Below are 13,145 nucleotides of genomic sequence, written 5' to 3'. Positions count from 1 at the left end.
CCTGGGTGTACTACCATCACAGAGTCAGAACTATAGGCATGTACCTGTAGTCCCAGCTAATTGGGAAGCTGAGGCAGGAATATTGCTTGAGCTCAGAAGTTTGAGGCCAACCTGGGCAACACAGCAACACTCCCATGAATAAAAATAAAATACCATCCCCTCCCCTAAATCAATGGACAATCTTATTTAACTACATTGAATTGTTATCAACATTGTGCTATAGTACTATGGGGATAAAACAGTGTGGGGACTATTTTCTTGGAGTAAAAGCTTTGGGCCAACTGTGAGTCAAAGGAGAAAAATATTAAACAATAACTGTATCAATCAGTCATTTTTTGCCACTGTGACCAAAATGCCTGACATAAACAACTTAGAGGAAGAAAGATTTATTGTGGTTCATGGTTTCAATCCATGGTTGACTGGCTCCAAGGCAGAAACATCATGGTGGAAGGGCATGGGGGAGAAAAGTTGCTGAGCTCAGGGCAGCTAGGAAGGAGAAAGAGACGGGGGTGGGGTGGGGTGGAGGGAGGAGGGCAAAAGAATGCTCCCAATGACCTACTTGCTCTAACTAGATCCCACCCCTTAATAGTCCACTCAATGATTCAAATTATTAGTCCCTTAAATGGATTAATCCACTGAGGAGGTCAGGACCCTCATGATTCAAGCATTTTTCCAAATTCCACCTCTGAACCTTGCTTCACTGGAGACTGAGCCTTCAACACTTGAGACTTTGGGGACATTCCAGATCCAAACCTTAGCAGTAACACTATCCTTAAAACTTCTGCCATAAACTAAAATTTTTTTATATCCATAGTGTGGCAATGAAGGTTGACTAGATTTTTTTCAATAGGAATTTACACCTATCTGAAAATACCCAGAAAATATCTGAGTTGAGTACCATTCCTGAAGGAGATTATTGTCTCATTGGATTTCTCATCAAGGGAATCCAGGATATTTATAAATAAAGCAACAAACCTCAGCTTTGTAGTGAATTATGTACTTAATTTTATAATGTATTTTTCAATATAAAAGGTGCAATCAAATAGAAAGGGTTCTGTTCCTGGATTGGGGAGATCCATCACTTCCATCTCCTCTATTTCTGGAGAAAAAAAAACCTCTTTCTCTACCTATAATCATATGGCTGTAGGAGGAACTATCAATTTTGGTTCCATAATTTGTTCTTTACACACTCTTCAAACTTGTCCCCTTCCAGGGATAGACAAGTGACCTTGGTTATAGCAGCATATCATCTTATTGCTCTCAGAGATTAATCATTAAGTGAGGGAATGACTCAAGTCAGACTAAATAGCATGAGGTTTGGTTACAGTTGTTGTTGATATTGAGTTTTGCATTGGATTCCTGTCAATTTCTGGCAGTCTTAAGTAATTCCACCCTGGAGTAACTTGCTTATCTCATTTGCTTATTTTGGTCACCAGAATAATGACTCAGAGTCAGACCCCTGTCTGTAATAATCTAAAAAAAAAAATTAAACTTCCTTACATAAGACTCACAAAAGAATTAGTTGAAAAGAACCAAAATAAATCTACAAATTGAATTTATATAATTGACTATGTAATCTATATCTTTTTCTAGTTAGTAGAGTGGTCCTACTATTTATGACTCGGGATAAATAACTTCACTTTGCTACTTCTTTACATAGCTCTAAAATGGGTATAAACACAGTATAAACCTTACCTAAGAGGCAATAAAGGATCATATTGAGAACATAGTCTCTGTGTGAAAGACTTCTTACAGTCAAATCCTACTTCTATCATTTTTTTTTGCTTATGCTTTGTTGTGTTCTTCAGCAAGTTACTTAATCTTTAGATGCCTTAATTTCCTCATTTATAAAGTGGTGATACTGCAGGCTTCACATTTGTGTTTCCCCCAAAAATTCATATGTAGAAACTATAACCCTTAGTGTGATGGTATCAGCCTTAGGTGAGGCTTTCAGTAGATAATTAGGTTTACAGAAGGACTTGAGTGGAGACCCAATGATGACATTAGTGTGTGTGTGATAGTCAGCTTTTTGTCTCTGTGACCAAAACACCTGATAAGAACAACTTAGAGGAGGAAAGACTATCTGGGCTCATACTTTCAGAGATTCAGTCCATAGTCAATGGTTCCAAGGCAGAAACAGTAGAAGATAGAAGAGCATGGTAGAGGAAAGTTGCTCAGCTCATGGGGCCAGGAAGGACTGAAAGGGAGGGAGGAAGATAGATAGATAGATAGGGGGGAGAGAGAGAGAGAGAGAGAGAGAGAGAGAGAGAGAGAGAGAGAGAGAAAAGCAGGCATAAAGGGGCAAGGTATCAATATTGTTCCCAAGGCACACTTCCAGTGATCTACTTCCTCCATTCATGACCCACCTGCCTATCATTTTCACCACTTTCCAGTAAGTTCATTCAAATGGACAAATGGATTAATCCACTGATGAGATCACAGTCCCCATAATCCAATCTTTTAGCCTTGAACATTGCTACATTGCCTAACACATGAATTTCTGGAGGACCTCAAAGATCCAAACTGTAACAGTGTCCTTATGAGAAGAGATAGAAATGAAAGCTCACTTTCTCTGCCAAGGGAAGATACAAAGAGAACATGGCTGTCTGTAGACCATGAAGAGTGCCCTCATTAGACACTAGGTCTTAATGCTGGTCTTCTCAGCTTCCAGAACGGGGAGAAATGAACATTTATTATTAAACCACACCATCTATAGTATTATGCTGTAGCAACCTAAGACAAGTTATAATACTATCTACCTTGTTAAGTCAGTTTAGTGAGCTAATATAGTTAAAACTGTTCATCCTGCAAGTAATATATATGTTAATACCAATTACAAATATTATTGAGTTGTAACAGGGATTAAACAGAGTACTTTCTTGATGTCTTCTTCATAGGAACACTTAATTACAAGTCTACATTGCAATTGGCATACCACTTAGAGTGACTTTTATTAAGTCCTGCTATAATTGTCTTCAAACACCTTCAGTGAATACCTGTTATTTAGATAATAGTCCTACTTAGACCATCTCTAGTCTAATCATTTTAATTTATTCCCCATCATTGCCTCACAGATCACTTCACTTAGTTAAAAGACTTTATCATCATTCATTATCTGTTAATAACTGTGAAGAGTCAGATTTTACTTATCAGCTAAGAAATTAGCTTGGTACAGTTTTATGGATGCTGCTAGAAGACCTCAAATTTCTGGGTCATTACTCACAGTACAGCAATCAGTATAAATCTGTTTGCGTTGGGGTTACCTTTGCTCCTTAGTCTCTGGTGGATAATACATAGGAGCCCAGGTAGATGTTCTGCATGTAGTAGGTTTGTGTAATAGCTAAGAATCTAAAGCTCAGTGTAGCTGATGTTCTTTACTAATAAATCAAAACTCAGTTAGTGGCAGTTTCATAAAGTTTAGTTGCAATGTAGAATCTGAAATGATATTTTTTACTATGGTGCACTGAAAATCCATGGTTCTATCTTATATCTTGAATAAAAATTTCCCATGCATGATTTTGTGATATCATGTACTTGTCATTTGGAAAATATCAGTTCCTTAAGTTATGGAGATCTTCCAAATGTTGTGTATTTGTTATTGTATATTTCAATACATAATAAAAAAAATCACATTTGTTAATGTCATCATATATCTTAATGGAAATTTTTTTTAGTACAATTTTTTTTTTTGTTATTGATCCATACACATTTTAGGATTGTTTTTTTTCTGGTAAGTGATCTGGCTCACAGTGTCAGGCAGAAGATTTTTTTAAAAAAAATATCTTAATTAGGATAAATATTATTTTTTTCTAACACTCTGAAAAGAGTGGCTAGTTCAACATACAATGTAAATACCCATACAGTTGCTTTTTGTTAAGGTAAACTTTATTTCAGCATGTCAGAAGAGCTATCTATATACTTTACTTATGCTTTAAATATTCTTATTAGAATATTCTGTAAGACTATTTAACAGGCATGTAAAAGTCAAGACTTTGACAAAATTAATATATTTATTGCTTAGTTGGAGTGTTGTGAAACTGGCTGTTAAGATAGATTTTTTCAATTAAAATTTATTTTTGAAGTAATAATGAAAACAAAGTTGTATATATTTATAGGCACCATGTGATATTTTGATATGTGTATACGTTTTTAACCATTTATCATTTCCTGTGGTGAAAACATTAAAAATCCTTTCTTCTTACTGAAATATACTGTACATTGTTAGTATTTATAGTCATTCCATTGGGCAATACAATATTGGAAAATATTTCTCCTCTCTAACTATAACTTAGTACCCACTGATCAATTTTTCCCTATCTTTCCCTTCCCCTTTCTCTCCCCAGCCTCTGGTAACCACCCTTCTGTTCTCAACTTCCATGCATGAGATCATGCAGTACTTGTCTTGCTGTGCCTGGCTCACTTTACTTAAGGATCTCCATTTCCAACTGTGTTGTCACAAATGACAGGATTTCGTTCTTTTTAAATGGCTGAATAGTATTCCATTGTGTATATGTGCTACATTTTCTTCATCGATTCATCAGTTGTTTAACATGTATGTTGTTTCCATTTCTTAGACATTTTTAATAATGCTAGAATAAGCATTGGGGTATAGGTATATTTTCATCATACTGATTTCATTTCCTGTGGACGTATATCTAATAGTGGTACTGCTGGACCATATGGTAATTCCATATCAATTTTTTTGAGAAACCTTCATGCCATTTTCCACAATGGCCATACTTACAGTTCCACCAATTGTAAAGAATAATAATAACAAAAGGAGGTTCATTCTTTACAACCAATAGTGTGCAAGGATTCCCTTTTCTCCATATCCTTGCTAGCATTTGTTATCTTTTGGGGTTTTGATAAGAGCAGTTCTTTATGGAGTAAGGCAGTATCTCATTGTGATTTTGATTGACATTTCCCTGATGTTTAGTGATGTTGTGCATTTTTTTCCATATACCTGTTGGCCATTTGTAGGTCTTCTTTTGAGAAATGTTTATTTAGATTATTACTTGTTTTTATAAATTTAGATTATTTATCTTGCTAGTGAGTTTTTGAAATCTTTATTTTTTTTGGAATATTCTGTTTATTAACCCTTTGTCAGATGTATAGTTTGTAAATATATTTTTTTTTTACATTCAGTATAATGTCTTTTTACTCTGGTGATTGTTTCCATTGTTGTGCAGAAGGTTTTTAGTTTGAAGCATTTTCTGGTAGCATTTCCCTGATATTTTCTTCTAGTAGTTTCGTAGCTTCAGGTCTTGGGTTTAAGACTTTAATCCATTTTAAGTTGATTTTGTAATTGGTGAGAGGTAGGAGTCTAGTTTCATTCTTCTGCATGTGGATATCCAATTTTCCCAGACCATTAATTGAAGCCTATCCTTTTTTTCAATACGTTTCTTAGCATCTTTCTTTAAAAATCAGTTGGCTGTCATTGTGTGGGTTTACTTTGAGACTCTTTACTCTGTTTCATTGTCTATTTGTCTGTATTTATGGCAATATCATTGCCGTTTTGATTACTATAGCTTTATAGTATATTTTGAAGTGAGACAGTATAATGGCTCTTTTTTTTTTATTTTCAGAATACTTTGTGTATACAATTTTTTTTTGTAATTATTGATCCATACACATTTTAGGATTGTGTTTTTCTAGTTCTGTGTTGAATTTTTGTTATATTTTGGACCTCGAATGTTCCCAGCTGATGGCACTGTTGGGAGGTGGTAGAAACATGAGGAGGTGGAGCCTAGTCATGAGAAGTAGGTCATGGGGATGCATACATTGAAGGGCTTATTTTGACTCCTTTTTATGTCTCTCTCTTTTTGCTTCCTGGTCACCATGAGAAGAGCTACTTTGTCCTACCATCTCTGCTATAATGTTCTACCTTACCCTAAGCCCACAATGATGGGGTCAATGACTATAAAATGAAAGTTCTAAAACCAGGAGCCAAAATAAATCTTCCCTCCTTGAAGTTTTTTTACCCCCTCTCAGGTATTTCATCAGAGTGACTGAAAACCTGACTAACACTATGTCCTTAGTATTTTGATAGGATTTGTATTGGATCTGTATATTACTTTTGGTGGTATGGACAATCTAACAATATTGATTCTTTCAGTAAGTAAACAAGAAAAATCTCTTTCCATTTTTTGTTTCCTCTATAATATCTCTCATCATTGCTTTATACTTTTAATTGTAGAGATATTTCACTTCTTAACTAAAGAAGTAAATTTAGTTAAGAATTTGTTCCTATGTATTTGTTTTTAATATCTTTTAAAATGATTGCTTTCTTGATTTGTATTTTAGACAATTCACTGTTGGTCTATGGCAATGCTACACATTTTTATATGTTGATTTTTTAAATTAATTTTTTCTATTTATATATGACAGTGGAATGCATTACAATTTATATTACACATATAGAGCACAAATTTTTCATATCTCTGGTTGTACACAAACTAGAGTCACACCATTTTGTGTCATTATACATGTATTTTGGATAATGATGCCTATTACATCCCACCATCATTTCTAACCCATGACCCCTCCCTTCCCTTCCCACCCCTTTGCCCTATCTAAAGTTCGTCTATGGCTCCTATGCTCTGTTCCCCCAATGGCATTATAGATCAGCATCCTCATATCAGAGAAAACATTTGGCATTTGGGTTTTGGGGATTGGCTAACTTCACTTAGCATTATCTTCTCTAACTCCATCTACTTACCTGCAGATGCTATGATTTTATTCTCTTTTATTGCTGAGTAATATTCCATTGTGTATATATGCCACATTTTTCTTATCCATTCATCTACTGAAGGGCATCTAGTTTGGTTCCACAGTTTAGCTATTGTGAATTGTGTTGCTATAAACATTGATGTGGCTGCGTCTCTAAGGGAGAGCTGGGTCAAATGGTGGGTTAATTCCCAATTTTCCAAGGAATCTCCATACTGCTTTCCATATTGGATGCATCAATTACAGCTCTCATTAATGGGATTAGTATCCTTTCAAATGAGACCTCAAAGACCTGCCTTGCCCCATCCACCACGTGAGGACACAGCTAGAAGGCACCACCAATGAACCAAGAAACAGGACTTTATCAGACACTGAGTTGTCCAGCACTTTGGTCTTGAACTTCCCACCCTCCATAACTGAGAGAAATAAATTCTATTGTTTACAATATACCTAGTTTATGATATTTTTTTTCCAGAATTCTAAATAAACTAAGTAAACGTAAATGGTACTCCATTTTTCAAATTTCTTTTTTTCATGCTTTAGAATATATGTTCAGGTTATCCTTGGTTTCATCTTGTAACAGCCTCCTAACAGTTCTCTCTGTCCCAGCAGCTCTCAACATGTGATCCAGGAACTCAGGGATTTCTAACATCCCTCCAGGGCCATGAATAGATTCAGATTGCCTTATCCCAAACAGTGTTCTGACAAAGGTAAAAATTGTCTTCATAATAATACTAAGACACTATTTGCTTTTATCACTGTGTTTACATTTGAACTAATGCTGCAAAAAACAGTGGTTTTAAAACTGCTAGTGGCATAGCTCAAATAGTGCAGTGATAGCAAACTACACTAGAATTATGTTGTATTCTTCACCACCATATACTCCCAGTTTAAATGTTAAAATGCCAATTTGAGGGATATAAAGATACTTTTACATTCACAAATCAATAAATGTGATAAATCACAACAGAATGAAGAACAAAAACCATACGATCATCTCAATAGATGAAGAAAAGATATTTGATAGTATTTGATAAATATTTAACATAGCTTTATGATAAAAATGGTAAACAAATTAGGTATAGAAGAAACATACCTTAACATAATAAAGGCCCTATGTAATAAGTTCACAGCTAACATCACATGGGATGGGGAAAACCTGAAAACTTTCTCATTAATATCCAGAACAAGACAAGGATGCTCACTTTGATCACTTTTATTAAACAAAGTACTGGAAGTCCTAATCAGAATAATCAGGTAAGAAAAAGAAATAAAGTGCATTGAAAATAAAGTGCATAGGAAAAGAGTGAGTCATATTGCCACTGTTTGCAGATGACAGAATTTTATATATCGAAAATTGCAGAGGCTGGATCGAAGATGGCGGGGAGGGGAGTGCATTTCCCCCGTGTGCTGCTTCACTGTGTGGGAGTATGACAAGTCAGGACGGCTAAAGGCTATCTTGTTAGGAATTTCCAGCAATAGTGGGGTGCTCCGGAACCTGGAGGAAGGATTTCCATCGCACGAGGATCGGCTACGGGGACTCAAACGCAAGAGGTTTGTCGCACGGAGGGTAACACTGCTTATTCAGCAAATCGCCCCATGGCTAGAGTCTGCAGCAGCGCGCTGGGAAGCGAGGAAATAGCGACGCAGGAATACAGCGCTGCAGTTTCTGCCAGCTGTGCAAGCACCGTACTCAGGGCTGAATTCTGGGTTCGAGACGGGGGAAGGAAGCGGTCCATCTCGGTTCTCCACACCGGTCAGACCACAGAGGAGGCCAGCGGACACCATGTTGGAAAGCTGACGTCACCATCCCTGTTTTCAACTGACCGCAGCTCATTCGGCCATAGAACAGGTAATTTCAGGCTTCCATTCGCCTGTGGCTTGCAGACAGATTGCTCGGGCTCAGTGCCTGGGTGCTTCTTAGTGCCTGCTCTTATCGGAGAGAGCACTGAGCGCGGGGCGGCCGAGTTCTGGCTCCCGGAACTGCCCTGGCCCAGGGCTGGGGAGCCTGCAGAGGCTGCTTCTTGGAGTCTCCTCTTATCAGAGCATACACCGAACACGGAGCGGCCGAGTTACGGCTCCCGGAACTGCCCTGGCCCAGGGCTAGGAGCCCGCGGAAACTGCTTCTCGGTCCGGGTCCTGCTGAGGGCCGGTCAGGACTCACCCATTGCTTTGGTTGCCTGGCAAGGGGAACGAAATGCTGCCATTCGCATAGGATACCAACATGGCAGAGATCTGATGTCATCAGAAAGCGGCGGAGGAGAGAACTTCATCAATACCAGCGGCGACAGAAACAGTTGGTCTCCCGGTAGGGGGGGTGAGGCACAGACACCCGAGTCTCTCTCGATTTGTCGTCGAGCTAGAGGGGAGGAGCCGGGCCGCTGCCAGCGCCCTGAGCAGGCCCAGCGGCTCGCCAGCGTGGTGACCGCGTGACCCCAATTGGAGAGGGGGGCGGAGCGGAGCCGCCACCCGCGCCCGCAAGGTGGGCAGACCCGCGACCCAGTGGTACACGGGCGTGGTAGGAAGGGCAGGGCAGAGCCGCCGCCCACACTTGCAAGGTAAGCAGACCTGTAACAGACTGGTGGGTCAGGCCCAGCGGCCTGCCAGTGTGGTACACACGTCACCCCAACTGGAGTAGGGGCAGAGCAGATCCTTTGCCCACGCCCGGATCAGGCCCTGCCGGTGTGGTGGTCACGTGACCCCAATTGGAGTGGGGGCGGAGCGAAACCACCACCCGTGCCCGCAGGGTGAGCAGACCTGTGACAAACCTGCAGATCAGGCACAGCGGTCCGCAGGCGTGGTAGGAGGGGCAGGGCAGAGCCGCCGCCCGCGCCTGCAAGGTAGGCAGACCTGCGACAGACCAGCGGATCAGGCCCAGGAGCCTGCCGGCGTGGTAACAGAGTCGCCGCCCGTGCCAGGAACAGGCCCAGAGACCTGCAGGCGGGGTAGTCACGACACCCCAATTGGAGTAGGGGCAGAGCAGAGCCACCACCCGTGCCCGAAAGGTGGGCAGATCTGCGACCGACCAGCGGGACTGGCCCAGTGGCCTGCCGGTACGACAGACACGTCACCCCATTTGGAGTAGGGGCAGAGTAGAGCCGCCGCCAGTGCCTGCAGGGTAGGCAAACCTGCAACCGACCGGCGGATCAGGCCCGGTGGCCTGCCGGCATGGTACACTCGTCACCCCAATTGGAGTAGGGGCAGAACAGAGCCACCGCCAGCGCCCAGAACAGGCCCAGTGACCTGCTGGCGTGGTAGTCACGACACCCCAATTGGAATAAGGAGAGAGCAGAGCCGCCACCCGCGCCTGCAGGAAAGATACGCAAGCAGTATGAAAAGACAAGGAAAGAAAGGACCACAAGCAATGCAGGTCAACGCAACTTTAGAAGAGGTAACAGCTGCAGCAGATGGAATGTCAGATAAAGAATTCAGGATATACATGCTTCAGATGATCTGGAGTATCAAGGAAGACATTAGACAGTAAAATCAGACAATGAAAGATCACTTCGACAATGAATTACATAAACAAATCCAGGAAGCAAAGGATCAACTATACAGGGAGATAGAGGTTATAAAAAACAAACAAACAGAAATCCTAGAAATGCAGGAAGCAATAAACCAACTTAAAAACTCAATGGAGAATACTACCAGCAGAGTAGAACACTTAGAAGATAGAACATCAGACAATGAAGACAAAAGTATTTCAACTGGAAAAGAACATAGACAGCTCAGCAAGACTGTTAAGAAACCATGAGCAGAACATCCAAGAAATATGGGATAACATTAAGAGACCAAACTTAAGAGTCATTAGGATACAGGAAGGTACAGAGCTCCAAACCAAAGGAATGAGCAGTCTATTCAATGAAATAATATGAGAAAACTTCCCAGACTTGAAGAATGAGACAGAATCCCAAATCCTAGAAGCCTACAGAATGCCGAATGTGCAAAATCATAAGAGATCCACACCTAGACACATTATAATGAAGATGCCCAACATACAGAATAAGGAGAGAATTTTAAAAGCTACAAGAGAAAGGAAGCAGATTACATTTAGGGGTAAGCCAATCAGGATAACAGCTGATCTTTCAACACAGACTCTGAAAGCTAGAAGATCCTGGAATAACATATTTCAAACACTGAAAGAAAATGGGTTCCAACCAAGAATTGTGTATCCAGTGAAATTAAGCTTCAGGATGGAAGATGAAATTAAAACCTTCCACGATAAACAAAAGTTTAAAGAATTCTCAGCTAGAAAACCATCTCTTCAAAACATCCTCGGCAAAACATTACAGGAAGAGGAAATGGAAAATAACAATGAAAACCAGCAGTGGGAGGTAGGACAGTAAAGGGGGGGAAAATAATCAAAGAGGAAAACAAACCATGTTTAGTAACAGAAATAAACAAATATGGCTGGAAGAACAACCCATATCTCAATAATAACCCTAAATGTTAATGGCTTAAACTCACCAATTAAGAGACACAGGCTAGTAGAATGGATCACAAAACAAGACCCAACAATATGCTGCCTACAGGAGACACATTTGATAGGAAAAGACGTACATAGGCTGAAGGTGAAAGGTTGGGAAAAAATCATATCACTCATATGGACTTCGGAAACAAGCAGGAGTGTCCATACTCATATCAAATAAAATAGATTTTAAGCCAAAGTTAATCAAAAGGGATAAAGAGGGACACTACATACTGCTTAAGGGAACCATACACCAACAAGACATAACAATCATAAATATTTATGCCCCAAACAATGGTGCAGCTATGTTCGTCAAACAAACTCTTCTCAAGTTCAAGAGTCTAATAGATCACCATACAATAATCATGGGAGACTTCAACACATCTCTCTCGCCACTGGACAGATCTTCCAAACAAAAGTTGAATAAGGAAACTATAGAACTCAATAACACAATTAATAACCTAGACTTAATTGACATATATAGAATATACCACCCAACATCAAGCAGTTACACTTTTTTCTCAGCAGCACATGGATCCTTCTCAAAAAGAGATCATATATTATGTCACAGGGCAACTCTTAGACAATATAAAGGAGTAGAGATAATACCATGCATCTTATCTGATCATAATGGAATGAAACTGAAAATCAACGATAAAAGAAGGAAGGAAAAAGCATACATCACTTGGAGAATGAACAATAGGTTAATGAATGATCAATGGGTTATAGAAGACATCAAGGAGGAAATTAAAAAATTCTTAGAGATAAATGAAAACACAGACACAACATATCGGAATCTATGGGACACATTGAAAGCAGTTCTAAGAGGAAAATTCATTGCTTGGAGTTCATTCCTTAAAAAAAGAAAAAACCAACAAATAAATGATCTCACACTTCATCTCAAAATCCTTGAAAAAGAAGAGCAAAACAACAGCAAAAGAAGTAGAAGGGAAGAAATAATTAAAATCAGAGCTGAAATTAATGAAATCGAAACAAAAGAAACAATTGAAAAAATTGACAAAACTAAAAGTTGGTTCTTTGAAAAAATAAACAAAATCGACAGACCCTTAGCCATGCTAGCGAAGAGAAGAAGAGAACTCAAATTACTAGCATACGGGATGAAAAAGGCAATATCACAACAGACACTTCAGAAATACAGAAGATAATCAAAAACTATTTTGAATCCTTATACTCCAATAAATTAGAAGATAGTGAAGGCATAGATAAATTTCTTAAGTCATATGATCTGCCCAGATTGAGTCAGGAGGATATAGACAACCTAAACAGACCAATATCAATTGAGGAAATAGAAGAAACCATAAAAAGACTACCAACTAAGAAAAGCCCAGGACCGGATGGGTATACAGCAGAGTTTTACAAAACCTTTAAAGAAGAACTAATACCAATACTTTTCAAGCTACTTCAGGAAATAGAAAAAGTGGGAGAACTTCCAAATTCATTCTATGAGGCCAACATCACCCTGATACCTAAACCAGACAAAGACACTTCAAAGAAATAAAACTACAGACCAATATCTCTAATGAACCTAGATGCAAAAATCCTCAATAAAATTCTGGTGAATTGGATACAAAAACATATCAAAAAAATTGTGCACCATGATCAAGTAGGATTCATCCCTGGGATGCAAGGCTGGTTCAATATACGGAAATCAATAAATGTTATTCACCACATCAATAGACTTAAAAATAAGAACCATATGATCATCTCGATAGATGCGGAAAAAGAATTCGACAAAGTACAGCATCCCTTTTTTTTTTTTTTTTTTAAATATTTATTTATTTTAGTTTTCGGCGGATACAACGTCTTTGTTTGTATGTGGTGCTGAGGATCGAACCCGGGCCGCACGCATGGCAGGCGAGCGCGCTACCGCTTGAGCCACATCCCCAGCCCCCAGTACAGCATCCCTTTATGTTCAAAACTCTAGAAAAAC

This window comes from Marmota flaviventris, chromosome 3, assembly GCF_047511675.1.
Source record: "Marmota flaviventris isolate mMarFla1 chromosome 3, mMarFla1.hap1, whole genome shotgun sequence".
Lineage (NCBI taxonomy): Eukaryota > Metazoa > Chordata > Mammalia > Rodentia > Sciuridae > Marmota > Marmota flaviventris.
This window is presented reverse-complemented; position numbering follows the sequence as displayed.